General features: G+C 37.4%; 1 protein-coding gene and 1 long non-coding RNA gene across 13 annotated transcripts in view; one reads left to right on the top strand and one right to left on the bottom strand.

Moving 5' to 3' along the window:
- TAFA2 (TAFA chemokine like family member 2) overlaps positions 1 to 17,104 on the top strand; it is a 174,375-nt gene that overhangs the window by 130,986 nt on the left and 26,285 nt on the right. The gene's annotated exons all lie outside the window — the stretch shown is intronic.
- On the bottom strand, positions 1,488 to 15,223 carry LOC107310032 (uncharacterized). Of its 2 annotated transcripts, XR_014942306.1 has the most exons (4): positions 15,076 to 15,223; positions 11,042 to 11,111; positions 6,353 to 6,497; positions 1,488 to 1,693 (listed from the first exon to the last, which is right to left on the bottom strand). It is a non-coding gene; the product is annotated as an uncharacterized LOC107310032 (long non-coding RNA). The 2 variants fall into 2 exon arrangements; XR_014942305.1 differs by lacking the exon at positions 11,042 to 11,111 and having other exon boundaries at positions 1,494 to 1,693.

Below are 17,104 nucleotides of genomic sequence, written 5' to 3'. Positions count from 1 at the left end.
GAGGAGAGAAGCTGAAGAGTAGAAATAAGATATCATACATCTTCCTTTTTTAGGGATTACTTATTCTTTTTTCCTGTTATTTTTGGTTAGTGTTATGGTTTCTTGATGTTTTTCCAAGACAGCTAAAATGGAAATGCATAGTGGTTCTTAATTTGGGCCTGATCCTGTAATTCCAATGTCAAGTTATTATTAGCTTTTCACAAGTTATATGATAATATTTATTCTTAAATACATTCAGGTTTTGTGTTGCAGTGGAAAGGAGATGATTGCACAAGAGATTATAGTCTTGTAAAGTTACATATTTTGTTGATTTTACAGCCAGAAATGTCAGGCTTTTTAACATTTTTTCAGCACTTTTATTTATTATCTATGTTATTTTTCCTTGAATAGCTTCCCATCAATCAGATGATATTTTTATCAGATTTCCATTTTTGAAGACTAATATCTCCCTTAATTTTTGTTAGGAAAATACTTTATGATGCTAAGAATAAAAAAAGGAAAACTGACTGATTCTTTGCTTACCTTGATGTTACTTGTCCTATCTAGATTAAACATTGACATTTCCTAGATACTGGAATGCTATCTACTTTTCCAGTTTTGTATTCTTGGCTGATTTGTTATGTACACTTACTAATATGTTCTGCTAGATTTCTTTATTTTTAATGTATGAAACATAGAGCTTACGTTTTCATTCATCATTTTAACTACACCCATAAAAATAGTACTGAAGGACTTTTTAGCCTCCTTGATAGTTGCATTTCTTCAGTTAGTGTTGTTTTAATAGCAACAGTCTCTTGGGTTTGTTGTTCAGAATTTTCCTTATTGTTTCATTAACTTGATAAGTGCTCAATTAATATAGCACATAGCTCTATGTTATTGAAACTAGTGCTTTTTCTAGCATTTCCAGGTTTGAAATACAACCTTCTTTATCTACAGAATTATTAATTGGCTGATAAACTCCTATCATGCACCATGGAGTATTGTGTTACACTGCAGTGAGCTAATAGGAATGCTCCTGCCACTTGCGCTCACTCCCCAGCCTTGCTGCCCTTTCTGGAAGCAGTTTTGTTCAATGTGATTATACTGGTTGTGCTGTCTTTAGGGAGGATCCTTCAGGTATAGCGTGATGGAATAGGAGCTGAAAATAGGAAAAATATTTACATCTTTTGGTTTGAGACCATGAAATGATCTTCCTCCGGTGGAGAAACCAATTAGTTATTTCTCTACTATCATGATAGCTTTGTTTTTTTCCCCTTTTTCCTCAGGGAAAGTCTCATAAAATTTTATTAATGTTTGAGACTATCAAACAAGAATATAATAGAAAAGAAAATCTGAATAGATTATAGTTTCCCTTTTGTTTTGTCCAAATTAAATGTATTAAGATCGAATTCTTTTTATAGGTTCAACATAATAGGCCAGCATCAGAGTATAATTAAAGTCTGAACCTTAACACAAACCTAATATGTAAAATTACTGTTATGGTGGAAATAGGTCAAATTCTACCACTGAATTCTAGTCTAGTCATGAGGTCTCTTGTGCTACTACTCAGGTTTTTAACTTGTATTCCATACATGCAATAATGACTACCCTGTATTTATCTACTGCACTCACCTGTTATTCTGCTCAGGGGATTTCATATACTCAGGTTTGGAGGTTTGCGCTTGGAAAGTTTCATCCCATGTGGAGATTATTTCTATAGCATCCAGGGGATATGTTAATCAATCTTTCATCTGCATTAATTTTCTGCTGATGATGTCTAAAGACTGTGCCCTTCTCTCTTGACACTCTTCACTGAATTTAGTCTGTGGCAGCATTAAGTGATTGCTTGTACAAAGTCATATTTTAGAACAGCTGTTCTTTAGTCATGCAAGTGCCAAGAAAATGTTCAGAATCAGTCAGCTATTCTGCAGAATTACAGGAGAAAAATCCTTTATGTTTCTTTTTTTTTCTTTTTTTTTCTTTTTTTTTCTTTTTTTTTCTTTTTTTTTCATTGCAATATGTAAAGTATCCTCCTGCAACAGTTCTTTTTAGTTTTATTCACTGAGCCCAAGTTGCACAAACCAACAACTCCAAAGCAGCAAAGCCTGTGTCTGCCAGTGTTCATGCACGCAGAGCCAAGAGGGGTGAGTGAAAGAGAAAAGCACACGGTCATCACTGATGAAATGGCTTATGTGGCCCATTTCAGTGTTCTTAAAATGCTTATCATTTATTTATAGTAGCTCTGCAAAACACTTAGTGCTTTTCAAACATAACTGAAGACTCAGAGAATTATTCACATCATGCCTAAGAGAGGCATCTCTCTTCAGTTCTCTGAAACACCTGTCAGAGCTCATTTCTTTCACAAAGTGGGAATTTAAACCTCCAGTCTAGTTGTGAATACTTCCCTGAATTGATATACCAAAGAGTATGCAAACTAGTGCAAACCTGGAACTTTCAGAAAGTCTCAGCAGAAAGTCTCAGTTTGGGTACAGTTCCTTTATCTGCCTAGAAATTATTCTTGAGTCCCAGAGTCATTATGTCCAAGTAGAACTTTAAAAGTCTTACTTTATTTCTGATGCTCAAATAGTGTCTAGTATTACAGGTCAGAAGCTGACACAATTTTGTCTGCGACAGATTCATTTATATCTATCTGCATAACCTTCTGCAACTGACATTTTTTCCATTAAGAAAGCGTTGATGCTAAAACTTGGGTTTGTCATTTGCTCCATATCTCCTCGTTGAGCTAAAATACACAGAAACACAGTAAAAATTCTTGAAATTTGCAGAAAGATAATACTAAAAATTTGACCTTCCAATCCATGTGTGAAAGTACCATTTGATAGAGTGGTGACTGCAACTGAGAAAAACTCACTTCTCTGCATAGGTGGGAACAAAGGTACAGCATACTGACTGGAAAAGGGAGGCTGGCTTGGGGGTTTGGATGTCAGGAAGCAGGAAAATCATAAAAGAGCAGTCTGCTTTGTGCAGCTTTCTTTTACCAGACTGAGCAAGAATTCTGTCTGTAGCGATGAGGAGGCTGAGGCAGGAGCTGCCAAATCTGTCTTGTTCTTTTTTTCCCCATAGATTTGTATAACTCTTGTACTGAAATTGTTCTCAAGTAAATGCAATAGACTTAGAATTCTTTTTGCAAAGTACTTATGGCTTTGCTATCAAGTGTCCTTGAATGACTGAAGTATAAAGCTGAATTTGTGGGTTATTCTGGGTGAATGCAGAGCTGTGGAAAAGATATGCATGAGAAAAGTGTTCTGTTAAGGCCAACACAAATCCTGGGTGCACTGTGCCATTAGATTTTAAGGTGTAGTTGTTAGAATTGTTTTGTATGAGTCTGTGCTCCAGGACCATGTGCAAGAGGAGAGGTAGGGCTCATAGAAGGCTGGCTGAGTTGCTGGGAAAGCCAGAATCGCTCTGAATCCAGAATTTAAATCCAGGTCTATGTATGTGCCTAGTGAAAGGGGAACAGGGATAAAGCAGGTAAAAGAGTAATTCCATCTCAGTGAAAAGCGTGAATCTTAGAAAAGGCTGAAATAAACATTAAATTACTTCAGTAAGCTGGAAGGTTAAGCAGTGCCAAAGTTAACTTTGAAAAAATGACAGCAGAAAGCATTGTGCTTGTGAACAACAAAATCAAGGGATTTCTTAAAGTAAATTCCTTTTTCGAAACTTTGGTCTGTTTTGGTATGATATGTAAGTTTACTATCAGTAGGAAAATAGATTGCTGGTGCTAAGCATTCATCTAAGGTGCATTGGCATGTGTCAGATTAAATGTGCAAATTTTGTCAAATGGAACCCAGAAGGCGTGCTAACTGTGAGACACCACAGAGTGGAAAGTAAATATATTTCTAGTGAGTGAATATTGAGAAAATAAGCATCTGGGAGAAATAGGAATTTTAGTTTCTTAATTGCATCACTCACCCCGGAACATCTGCTAGAGATATTAAGAACAAATATAACTGTATCTGAGAGAAGATAGAAGTTTAAATAAGGAAGGAAGAAGAATAATATTGTGCCATCTTGTTACACTACTGCATGCTGCACATATGAAGGCTGTGTAAATCTCCTCCCTTTTCCTTTTGGTTCAAATGCATCTTAGAAAAATAAAAATACAGTTTCCATTCCTATGTCTGCCTTTCCAGAAAACAGGAAAATCCAGAAATGCCCACCTATGATTAATAAATAATCTTTATTTATTTATTTTTATTTTTTTTTCATATTTGTCTCATACTAAGAAGTTGGATCACAGGTGACAAAAGGTACCTTGCATGCTCTGGAAGTGGCTAGGAAATGAATGAATCTTTCATCTTAATTATGCCACTTCTGTTCATGGAATCATTTAGATAGCACAGAGCCTCCTTTACCCCTTGCTCTCATAGCAACCCTAGGAATGGCTCTGTGGGGACTGCAGGAAGGCAGGGGAGTTAGGGCTCCTGCATAATGCTAGAGATAATGGAATGGGATGTAAACAGTTAAAACATGAGAAATTAGGAGGGTGCCCATTATTCCGGTGCAAGGACAGTCTCTTCTCATCCTTTTCTTGACTTTTCAGTTTTTGCTCTGCGTCATTAGATGTCCTTTTCTGCTAAGCAATTGAAGGACAGTATGTATTTCCCATCCTCCTCCTCCTGTCATGAGGGTGCCATCATTACATTTTCCAGGGTTTACTCTGAAAAGCAGCTTGTATAGAGGAAAAAGGCTGAAGAAGAGAGCTTAGCTTCCTGAGAGGGCTTTGGAATATTGCACTTCACAAATATGTAATAAAACCTAAACCTCAAAGAAAAAGAAAGCATTTTCAAAATACTGCCTTTTAAGATTTTCTTTTAAAAAAAGAAACTACCAGAAGGTCCACTGCATATTATTGCCTCTAACAGTGACATATTTTAGAACAGCTGTTCTTTTGTTATACAAAAATGCTCACAGTTTTTGCAAATTGCAAAATACAATTTGGACCAGGGTCCTCCATTAATAGACTATCAACATTTTGTGTTCATGTTATAAACATTTAAAACTTGAGTTTTCAGCCAAAAGCCAGAGCAATCATAAACAAGACTACTCTGAATAGCACGTGGAAATCATATTTTTTTCCAGCTCATAGTTTATTTCATCATGGGTGACATTTTCTCTTCATCATTATATTTTCATCCTTTTTGAAATGATCAGTAGAAGTCTGTTGGTTATTACCGGCAGTAAATACTGAAAACTTTCTAGTTTTGCTTCTGTTTGCAAACATATCTTGGTCTACTGAAGATTTCTTAAACTGTATATACAATAATTATTGTGAAGGACTCGCGCTTAAATCTATCACAAGAATTTACTCCTGAGCTAAGCAGTAGTGTAAGGCAGCACTTAGGATGCCAGAAAAACTCTCCCAAAAACCTGTTCTTTATCTGAACAGATTTGTAGGAGTGATTATAAATGAATTTGCTGTTCTGCATGGTGCTAAGAATACAACAGCACTACGACCCACACAAAAAATATGAGAAAATGTCTGATTATGGCTTATCCTAATAGAATAATTATAGGAGAGGACTGCAAAGCTGTAAAATATTGCCCAATTTTTCATAACAATGATCACTGGGAAATAACAATTTCAACAGATTTTAATAAAGTTTTTATATTCGGCATGTACTTTGTTTATTTTATGGAAAAATCTTCTAGGTCCATGCATAGCAAAAATGAATAATTAAAGAGCAGATAGACGAGGCACATGAGATTTCTTTCCTACAGAGAACCAGAAGAAAAAATGTCGAAATGTTGTAGGTGATATTTATAAGTTTCAGACTATCTTCATGTCTGTTTATTAAAGTCAGTTGTCTACAGTGAGGGAAGAAATCAGGGATATGTTTTAAATCCAGAAAATCTGAGTCCTCTAAATTTTATATATACATATATATTGCTCCCATAACTGGTAACACTTCAAAAGCTCCTGAATAATAGCTAGGGAAATAAATGCCTCAAATATCCTGTTGCTTCTTCCTCTGACTTTAGTGTTGGACCTGAAAGTCACCCCACTGCTGAGTCCTGGCAAATACCTGAGGTCTTAGAGGTCAGCTTTGCAGCAGTGGATGAATCACTGGATTTATTTTAGCTAGTTTTAGTTATACAACCATATTATCAGAGATAGAACAGCTGTGGTTGTAGAGCAGTGACCTTCTGTTAGATCTGTTTCCGAATGGTGATACCGAACTCTCATGGGGTCAGCCTCCTGAAAGCAATGACTAACCAGGGACCGACTCAAGAGCAAATTCATGACTCTACTGATGTATCTCTTTCCCTTAGGGGGTTTGCCTCACAACAGATCAAAACCAGATCCTGCAGGGACAGATCTAATCTTGCTTATGTAAAAATAACATATTACCTTCTGGGGCTGCTTCTGTGTATACGTGTCTGTATCGATTATACAGAGATATCCAGTTTGGACTAGTTATCAAAGCTATAGATATCCAAGGTATGGTGATGCGTCTTTGCTGTTGTAGAGAACCATGGATTCTTCACTTTCTCCGCTGTCAAAATAATATAGTAGATAATGGTATAAACAATTAGAAAGTGAATAAAAATGCTGTGGTGTATTGCTGTGTTAACGTATTGTATTTATGTACTTGTATCACACATATAATATTTGGTAAAAATGGACAGGGACAAAAACTCTAGCAGTCTCTTCATTTTGCTGGTTTTAGTTGCTGCTGTGCATTGCTTTCAGGGCTCTGAACCTTGCCTGCACAACTGAAATTTTGTTTCTGTTCATGCAGATGACAGTACCTTCAGTACCTTTATGTGCGTTGCTACACTCCACAAATTACTGTGCAGGAAAGGAAATGTGGGTGAACGTTCCCCTCCCTTGAGGAGATAAGACAGATTATCAGAAATAATCATCCAGCATCCCTTTTATGCAGCATATTTGCTAAAGTAAAAGTTCAAATGAAGAGCAGTCACTGTATACAAAAATCAGAGTAGCTGTGCGTGAAATAAAAAGCAATTTGCTGTCCACTTTTGATCGTTGTGGTTTTTGTTCCTTAAATCTTACAGGTGCCTAGCTTTAATACAGCTTCAGGTAATGCGGTATATAAAGAGTTAGCTGATAAAGCAAGGCAGTACCACTGAAGTTAGGCTCACTCCAGCTGCATCTTCAGTATCTGATTTCTCCACCCTATTTTTTCTTATAACGCTCTTCTAACTACAGCTGCACATGGAGGATGTGTGCTGAAGTTATTTTCAAGACTTCCTTGAGTCATAAGCACTGTGAAGATAAAATGCCTGCTGGATTTGTGGATGTGATCAGACAAGGTGCTTCATGAATGGCATTTTGTCAGATCCTACAGTGTATCTCTTGCTGTTCAGCTTTTTAAGGTGGTGAATCGAAGGGTGAGGCAATTCATGTTTTGTGACAGTCTTCCACACATTAAAGAAGATTTTGCATGCCTCCCTTCACAACATATCAATGCTGTAGACCTGGACAGTTATTTAATGCTCATCTGTTTCTTCCAGTGTGCATTTTAGAGCTAAAGCAGTATAAATATTTGTCATGAGTCAGTGCAGGTATTCCTAAGGAATTATGGGTAATGGTTATTTCCCTGTAACGGCTTCATCTAACCTTGAAAATAGGCATGGCCATATAGATATTTATAGACATTTATAGATGGCAGCTCATTTGCTGACAGTTTTTGGAAGACAAATGCACTGCACTACTATGTATTGTGCATGGCATTCCGCTTCATCCTTGGGACTTTGAAACAGTACATATAAATTGCCCCACAGATAATTCTCTACCTACTGATCTTTCAGTCGTTTAACTAAACTGCAGACAATCCTAAGCGACTTGAGGGGTGAAGTTTTGAGGTTCTAATATTGACCTCTGTGTGGAAATTCTGACATTAAAGTATCAAAAGGATCAAGGAATATGCAGCTATAAAAATGTGTACAGCTACTGTATGGGCATTATTATTTTCTGTGCAGATGTTAATTTATTTGTACATTGATTCCTTGCAAAATTTTATTAATAACGTTTACATTACAGTGGGACCAATAAATGTATTTTCATGATATTTTCATTTCCCCCTGAGGGCCCATCTGTCCTTTTCCTCCCTCACCCTCTCACAGTGATGAGAAAGATGTGAGAACTATGGGTGCATCGTCTGACTCTCCCATCTACATGAGCCATCTCCAACATGCACACCTCAGAAGTTTCCTCGTTCCCTGCATTTGAAGAGTGTTGCATCAGACCTTTTGGGAAGATGATGCATTTGGCTGGTGGATAAAATGGAGAGGAGAAGCTGCTGGAGCTGGGTTGGGTGAGGGGTGCAAAGCTTGCCTTGAAGAGAGGCAATAATTTTCTACTAATGTACTTAAATCCTATTATGTGTGTGCTTTTTATGGTCCCAGAATGTTGATACCCAAGAGGTGCACAGTGAGATCTGTGACAGCACCTTGGAAGTGACTTGGGCACACACAATACCTGGCTTATTGCACAGATGGGCAGTAACCAAGAGGGACTGCAAGCTGGTCTGGGCTCTTGTATCATGGTATGCAACATATGAACACCTGTAGAAATACAAGATAAAGTGCCAAGCTTGAAGCCATATTCTCATTTTCTGATAAAGTTCCCGAATACTTTTTTTTACCATATATCTTGTTTTGAAAAAGGCTTTTCTTGAAGTTGTAACTTCAGATGCTTCATTACCTGACAGTTTTTGCAAAGTATTCCCATGGTGTTTTGGGAATGATGATGTTTTTGCAGCTTCTAACTTTGTATAGCAGTGAGAGTGGTATTTGTTTCCTATCCTCAACTTCTATCAACCAGGGTTCCTTCAGAAGCATGTGTGAGGGAGTCTGCTCAAAGTATCTTGAAAGATACCTGTTCAGCAGCAAGAGATATCTGAAAGTACTATCTACTGGGAATCCCTGAGCAAAAATATTCTTGATTGCACAGCTCTGAACAGTTTTCCTGGCAGTTTCTTCTCTTTTATTTTGCTAGTTGAAATGCATTTAGTTTTTTGAAGAATCTTGAAGAAAAGCTACCTTCTTCCCAGGTCATCTGGCTTCAATTCATAGCCTCTGTCTAGTTACTTATTGATTCATCATACCCATGGCTTAGAGACTCACTATTTATGGAATCAATAACATAGAGAGAAGCTTGTAGCAGGGGAGATCACTCTAAAAGAGGGGATTTCACAGGACTATACATGTGCCTTGTTAGCAGGTTTTTTTTCTAAAGGCCTGAGTTAAGTTCCTCCCCTGACTCTGCACTTCAAAGAGCTTCCCTGCGGCTCTACAGAAGCAAACTGAAACTTAAAATTAAGATCTTTTTTTCAGACAGTGAACTGTGAGTTGGGACATCCTACAGAGTTTCTCTTAGCATATATGTAGGAGCCTGAAGTACTGTAGGGAAGTCCTACAAGGCAGGGGAGGGAAAGGATAATTAAAAAAAGCCCAGCTATGTAGGTTTCAGAAAGGCAAGTATGTATATGTGTACTTGCAATTTGTGGGAGGAATATTTTGAGGTAGGAATCTGATATTTTGGTTTAATAGACAGACTAAGTGAAAATGCTTTAGAGAGCTGTGAAGTGGAATGTGATGTGGTACAAAAGACACTGAAGAATTAAAGAATCTTTAAATTAGTACCACTCTACCCAGACATGAAAATAGATAAAGCAAAGCAAAACAAAGCCAAAACAAACCCCTAAAGATTGGCACACCAACTGAAACTCTGTCTATAAAAAGAACCAACCAGCCAAAAATCTCAAGAGCTTTTAAAATGTGGAAATGTGGAATTTAAAAAATGAACTGGATGTTTTGTTAAATTTCATCACATTTATGTGCCCAGTTTATACACGCTTCTGAATGTAAAAAATATTTTCAGAATATATTCAGAATATTTTTATTTAAATATTCTTTATAGATAAGTGGGTACACATATATGTAAGTACCTTTCTGTACAGAAAAGTAATATAGAGTGACTTAGTGTTATGAATATTGTGTTTGAAAAAAATTTACACAATGGATATCTCGAAGTTGACAATTTTTGTTAGGTTCACCATGACCTCACTGAGTGGATAAAATCAAGTAACTGCCAGAGTAGTTTCAATATAGCGTGTATTCTAGGTTTAATCAGTTTAATGATTCATCAGTACAGGTATCACCTTTTGGTGATGTCCCAGTTTCATCTAGGATGGAATTAATTTTCTTCATAGTAGCTGCTATGGTGCCATGTTTTGGATTCAAGATGAAAACACAGTTGATAACACACTGATATTTTAGTTGTTGCTTTAGTTTTTATCTCAACCCACGAGTTTTAATTTAGTACCCTGTTTTTTTCTCCCATCCCACTGGCAGAAGAAATGGATGAAGGGCTGTGTGGCTGTCAGGTTAAAGCACAACAGATGTTGAGATATATCCTTAGAAAAAAATGTTTGCATTAATTACTTTGAAAGTCATTGCTTTCTGTTTTCTTTTAGTGGAATTTATTGCAGTGCTTCCAAATGCATGGAGGGGTTGTTGCTTTTCTAACCTTGAAGAGTTTTAGTCTGAGATGACTAAGTGATGCTAAGCAAATTTTTTAAAAAAGAAAAGTGGAATAAAACATAAAGACTTTGATAAAAGAACTAATAGTAACATTCAGGTGCTTAAGTATGAAGCAAGCATCTTATCAAAGCCTAAATATGTTTCTGAATCTTCCTAAATAAAAAAAATAACTGTGGAAACAGGAGTACTTGCAATTGACGAGGTGTGTGTCGAGATGGAATTAGAGCACAGGGACTCAAGCATTTTTCTCTGGGGAAATTACTGTTGTCCTACATTGGGCTTCAGCTGCTCTTTCCACAGAGGGACCTAAAGCCTACTGAGGTGCTTGAGCTATTTTCCAATAAGTGTGAGAAGCCTGGAAGCAGGCTGTTCAAAAGGACTATTGAATTTACCTCTCCACCTTATTACACTAATCCTATTTTATAAAGACTCCCGTTCACAGCACTTTTCTTAAGATGTTACTCCAGGCAAGGGATATGAGCCAGAGGTCATTCAAATGCATGGGGGGAGAGAAAACCTTTATTTTTACCTCTGATGTATGCCTGAGATCACGTTAATTTGTCATCTAGCGCAGTGTGCCCTGAGACCATTTGGGTCAGCTGGAAAGAAAAGAAAATTAATAACGAGAGTCATCTAAGGAAGCAGAGGAAACATATTTCCCATAAACTGTGTAAACTACTGGCTTCTGAAGCCCTGAGACGAAGGAAAAAATGTGGGGTTTTTTGTACTCTGTCAGATGCTGAAGAGTGCTCTGAGACATGTGCTACTGCTTCTTGCTGAGTCGAGATATTTGGCAGAAGGCCCACAGAGAGTAAGAGAATAAAAAGTCTTTGTGCCAAATGTTCTTTTGAGTGTCTGAGACTGGATTGGTCTTTTTTCTCTGCAAAATCATATAATTAGTAATCTCAAACCTCAGCCTGTTAATTTAGAAAACGTCTGCAAACTTTAATATATCATTTGCTTAACGTGTTTAATAACAACCTCAGAGATACTGGGGCTTTTGACTTCTTGTAGTATTTATAAATTGTGCCTCGCTGTGGGTGCTTCTTTGCCAATGCTGCGCATGCTTATTTTGTGGATGGTGTCAGCCTGTAGCAGCTAGGAAGAAAAAAGGGAAGTGTTTTGCTTTCAAAAAGCTATTTCTGTCCCATAAGGAGGCACACAGCCTTTGCTGCCATCAGCTTCTTCCCTCCAACAAACGGGAATGGTGATGGTTCAGCTGTTTCACCTTGGTGCCTCAGGTGGGAGGTGGTGAGCAACCCTATGGGTTGAATGTGGCTGGGTGCTGAGCTTGTCTTGAGAACTGGGAAAACATGCATAAGTCTTTTCATCTTCCTCTTCTATTAATGGTTCATACATATTCATGTATTTGGTTGTGGCCCACTAGGATCACTTTTACAGCAGCTGCCCTATGTGATCAGTTTCCACATCTGGGAAGGTTAATGTTGTAACACAGGGGTAAGCTCATATAAAGAACAGAGAGTCAAGAACACTTTGTGGGCTTGGTCTTTGGATGAGCAGGGTGTGGCTGGCCACTTGAAATATGCAAGAGAGAGCAATAAGCAAAAACAATCCTTGGTTGATCTTCTAACTCCTTGCAGTACCTTGTACAATGAACCATGCAGTGATTGGATATAGAGAGGTCTACAAGATTCCGTATGATCACTGCATGTTATCTTGTCTCTGAACTCTCTGTGGTTTGAGAAACAGGGCAATCATCTGATTTTGAAGTTGAAACTGGGACCTAGGGAGGCCGAGAGGAGGTCATGTGAAGAAGAGATTATTTTTGAGGCTACCAGAAGATCAGTTGTGTTTGAGTTTGTTGCATAAATGCTTGTACTGAAGATGTCATTTGCAGCTACTGCCTTAAGAAGGCCCCGAGTGTTGTGAGAGGGGAAATAAGCTTATCTGAGTAACACGGCCTTACTGACAGAGGTCTGATTGATTGAATGATTAAATTAGCCCAAGTAAGGCAAGGAAATTAAAGTCACATGGTTATGAGAACTCCAGGCCCAAGAGGTCCTATGTGAAGTTTTCCATCTGTGATTTTAAGTTTGTAAAAAACACGTGCCCAGCTGGGACCATGCCATCTCGTGCTATTTCAGTAAGTATTTTTTCTCTCATTGTAGATAACTCAGTCCTTCCGTCCATTTCAGAACACAGACAGTGCTATGGGAATATCTGAGGCTTGATCTCCATGGTCACTAGTGAGCTCTCAGGAGTAACACTTGCATTGCAGTTTTCCTCGTTCCTTTTTCTGTTGTTATTGTTTTCCAAAAGGAAAAGCGTCTTCCCACACAGATGGTTATAACCAGTGGTTGGCAAACAAGCTGATGGATGAGATTTATTTTTGGCACTGTACAGAAAAGTATACTTGGCAATGGGACTACAGCAAACCATTCATCAGCTCAGTTTTTAAGGGCTACCAGAGATGCTATCAGCACAGTGTTGTCATATGAACTCCACTTACTGGTCTGCACCCAAGTGGCCTAAGTGAGTTAATTGCATGGTAGAGGCAGACCTGCAAGAGGAGCTGGGCTAATGCCTGCAGGATAAACACTTACTGCAAATTACTCTTGTAATTTTAAAGTGGTTCTCTCAGGAGAGAAAACATCACATTGAGTCTAAGGAGCCTGGGAAGGACAGCAGTTAGAGAGGTCTTTTGTGTATGTGTTGCCATCAGGTGACACTACAAAAATAATTTGTACAAGCAAAGCAACTCTGTGGGGTTTTTTGTTTGTTTGTTTTTAATTCACCTGAGAGTTTGTCCCAGGATGCAAGAGGCATCAGAACAAAAGAAGTGAAAAGTAATGATGTACTTCTAAGCTAAACTAAGTGTGTTTTTTCTGGACTTTTTAAGTGCTCAAGGTGAACAAGTGACTTTTAATAGCTATAGCTGTAGTGCAAGGCATGGAAAGGTGAAAGCAGTTAAATAAGACCTCAAAGCCTTGTCAGTAAGGTGTGTTTGTAGGGGTTTAGGAGATATTTGCACAGGAAAGAGTTGTCCATATCATAGTATTACCCAAATCAAGCAAAAAGGAGGTCTGTGTGGCCTCTGGCATGGAATAAACTGCTCTGATCGAACAACATGACTCTTAGGTTGGACTCACTGCAGTATGTTGGCATGTGCCTCTCTGCAGATATTGATCTGCTGATCTAGCCTGTCTAATATGAGAGGATTATCTTGGCAGTCTGTGTACATTTCTTAGAAGCAAAGGTTGAAGGTTGAATGTTTTTTTTGCCAAATGCTGTCCCTGTCTTCCTGTTGGTTTTTTGTTGTTGTTTTTGGTTTTGTTTTGTTTTTTGTTTTCTTTCTGAAAGATTTCTACTGCTCAGACCTGTTAGAGGCTGCAGAATCCAGTGGCTGGGGAGATGCGAGTCTGCTGCAGCTCCCTATTGCTAGGTGTTGCTGATGCTGAGTCTGAATGTGTATGCTCCATACAAAGAAACAGATGAATACACAGATAACTAAATAACTTTTTAAGTAGCTACAAGAAATGTTATGATAATCTAGAATAAGAAAGCACAAAATTATCATATTTTTCCTGCTGATTCTTTAGTGCTGCATTATGTGTCATCTGAAAAATAAAGCAGCATGAGTACCTTTCCTGAGATGTGGTGCAATTGTAGCATGCCTCATTGTCACTATGGAGGACACAGGAATAACTGCTGTGTCTGTAATTGATTTTTCAGTTCACTGGCCAAAACATTAAAAAGTAGCTTTTTCTCCAGTAAAATTAAATATTTTGCTTTGTTTTGGAAAAAAAAAAAAAAGAAAAAAAGAAAATTGTAACGTCCCTTAACATTTTAAAAATTCTTGTTTAAAAATATTAAATGTCATATGGAAGAAATTGTTTTTTTGCCTTCTCTGAAGATGTTTACTTTTAGGCTCCATGTGTAACCAGATTTGACTAGGTTTCAAAAATAATTTATTTTCCTGGTTCATTTTAGCAAATGAACTCCACAATGAAAGCATGTCAACTTTTGCATCAGGTTAAAACATGATTAAATAATCCTAATTCACCAGTCCCATATCCAGAATATGTGTCATCATTCATTCAATCCCTGTAGTAGGTGGTAAATATGGAATTGACAGAATAAATACCTAAGATGAAAATTCAGACTTCACCTTCATTGACAATACTAGATTTTAACATAATCATTGAAATTCTGACTTGTAAGCACTGATCGAGCCCAAAGTTCCTGTTGATATGTATGTGACAGTGCTTCCCTGGGAATCTCTGGCTTGCTGAATTCCAGAGGTAATGAGAGGTAACTGGTATGAGAGACATCCCCTTGCTTTTTTCCTTTCTGTGCTGCTAGTTCTCTGTCTAGGCTATAGAGCTGATGTTCTGTGTTCGAATAAGAAGACAGAAGCTTGTACACCTGAAAGCTTGTCTGTTTTTTCCTCCATTACATTAGTGGCTGATCAAAGAAGAGATTATGTCAGTAACAAAAAGCTTTGTGTTTCTTATATTCTTAGGTCACCCTAACTAATCCCAGTGCAATATCCCCCCAGTGCAAACAAGAGCAGGATTGAATGAAATTCAGTTTTTTCCTTACCTGCTGCTTCATGGATTTAGCAGAAAGATATTGTAACCCAAAGATACTCCAACCCAAGCCATTCTATGATTCTTTGAAGCAAGTGAATGATGCATTTTGTTTCATATACCTTTATCTGGATTTTAACAAAGAAAACTTAGTTGGAAATCTTGGCTTAACTGTGGCAATACAAGATTGTGATTGCTTAGATATAGCAGGCAATTATTAAACTACCAAAAATATGCAACAGTACTCTGTGTGTGCTTGCATGTGAGTGAGATTTTGCAAGTTTATTTGCAATCCTTCCTATCTACAGTGACACACTGAAAATGATGTGACATACTGAAATTGCTGAAGTGTAGCAGAAATACAACCTACATTTGTTTTCCATGTCAATCAGAATAGAGTAAGCAAATAGACAATGTGAACAAGAAAACATGCTTTTTTTTTTTCTTTTTTTTTTCTTTTTCTTTTTTTTTTTTCTCAGTCACCCAAGAATAGGACAGCAATTTATAATTTGTTTTCTTAATGGTGTATTTTAATAGCTAATTTTATTTATTTTTCTGGTACTGTTACCCCCCCCCCCCCCCCCCCCCCCACCATTTAAATGTCTTGGTGGTACATAATAATGACTAATTGCTTGGGGGAAATGATAAAGCAGTTTTGATAATTTGCTGAAATGTTGTTTGTTTTCCCTTGCAGATGGTTATTAAAAAATCAGTAGTTCCATTGTAGTCCTTAATGTAATTACTCATATGAATATGGTATACATAAATAAAAACTACATATGCCCATAGTTTGACCAATTGAATCACTATAATATTTCATGTGGTACATATTCCTAATTATCCCCAAAATGACAAAAAGGCCAAAGTTCATGTAGTATTATATATAACTTGGATTGAAACTTGGGGCTAAAAGTCATTTCCATTCCACTCCTTACTGGTGATCTGTTGCTTCTTGCTTTAACCAAAACTTTGCTTTTGTGACAAGCTTTAAAAATGCCCAGCTGCACATGAAGAAAACTTTGCACATTGTACATAGTCTCTCTTATCTTACAGGAGTTACCTGGAGGTAGTAAAAGAATTTACATTAATCTAATATAACAGCACAGAGCTGCAGTTCTTGTCTGCCAGTGAGGAACTGGTTTCTGTGGAAGGAGGTGATGACGAGTCAGTGGTTGCCTGCTCCTGCTGCTTGTCTTTGGCTGAATCTTCTCACAAGTCTTTGCACTCAGCTTTAGGAGCTATGATGGTAGAGAACTAACCCTACAAAAAAGGAGATATCTTTCTGCCCATCTAAATCCGTGGCTTACCCTTATTATATGACACTGTTCAGGCAAGTAAGGGATGAAAGAGTGTGGGAAAAGTGGCAAGGGATTTGTTATTTTTTCTGTAGCTGTTCATCATTAGCTTGGTTTAGTTGTATCACCCAGTTCTGCCTGTGTCCTGGCAGAGAGCACGTAAAGGAGCCTTTATGACTTTTCCACCTCATTATTTTGCAGTGACTGCTAGAATGATGGGAAGCCTGAGTACAGATGATACAATCTGTGACTTTATTTCATCCAGGCCATGCAAACATATTTCTCCCCCTTTTTTTAATGGCCCATGTATGTGTTTCTGCATGACTTATACAACTTTCAGCAAATGGAACCTAGCAGATGGGTGTCAGATCAGGACTTGAATGATCAAGTAGAAAAGTTGAGAAATGGTGATTGCAATGAGCAGTCAATTCAGAATACTGTACCTGATTTAATGCTAGATTTGTCTATAACACTGCATTTTGGTAAATACATTATATTCCTATTTGTGAGTTACAAAGTAATAACCTGGAGCAATAACTTGCAGTCTACTTTGTAGAAAACTTCTCACAGAAGTGAGGGACTCAGAGCCATAATTTAATGCCATATGCACCCTTCAAATATGACTAAGATGTCATTCATCTGAAGGAAATAAATTTAAAACTGTTGTGAATGAATTGTTACAAATTATATATATTTAAATTTATTTACCGAATATGTTTAAGCATATTATTTAAGCACATTCAATGA

Source organism: Coturnix japonica, chromosome 1 (genome assembly GCF_054131305.1).
Source record: "Coturnix japonica strain WE chromosome 1, WE-NBRP24, whole genome shotgun sequence".
Taxonomy (NCBI): Eukaryota; Metazoa; Chordata; class Aves; order Galliformes; family Phasianidae; genus Coturnix; species Coturnix japonica.
Note: the sequence above shows the minus strand (reverse complement) of the source record. Positions and strands in the feature narration are given on the sequence as shown.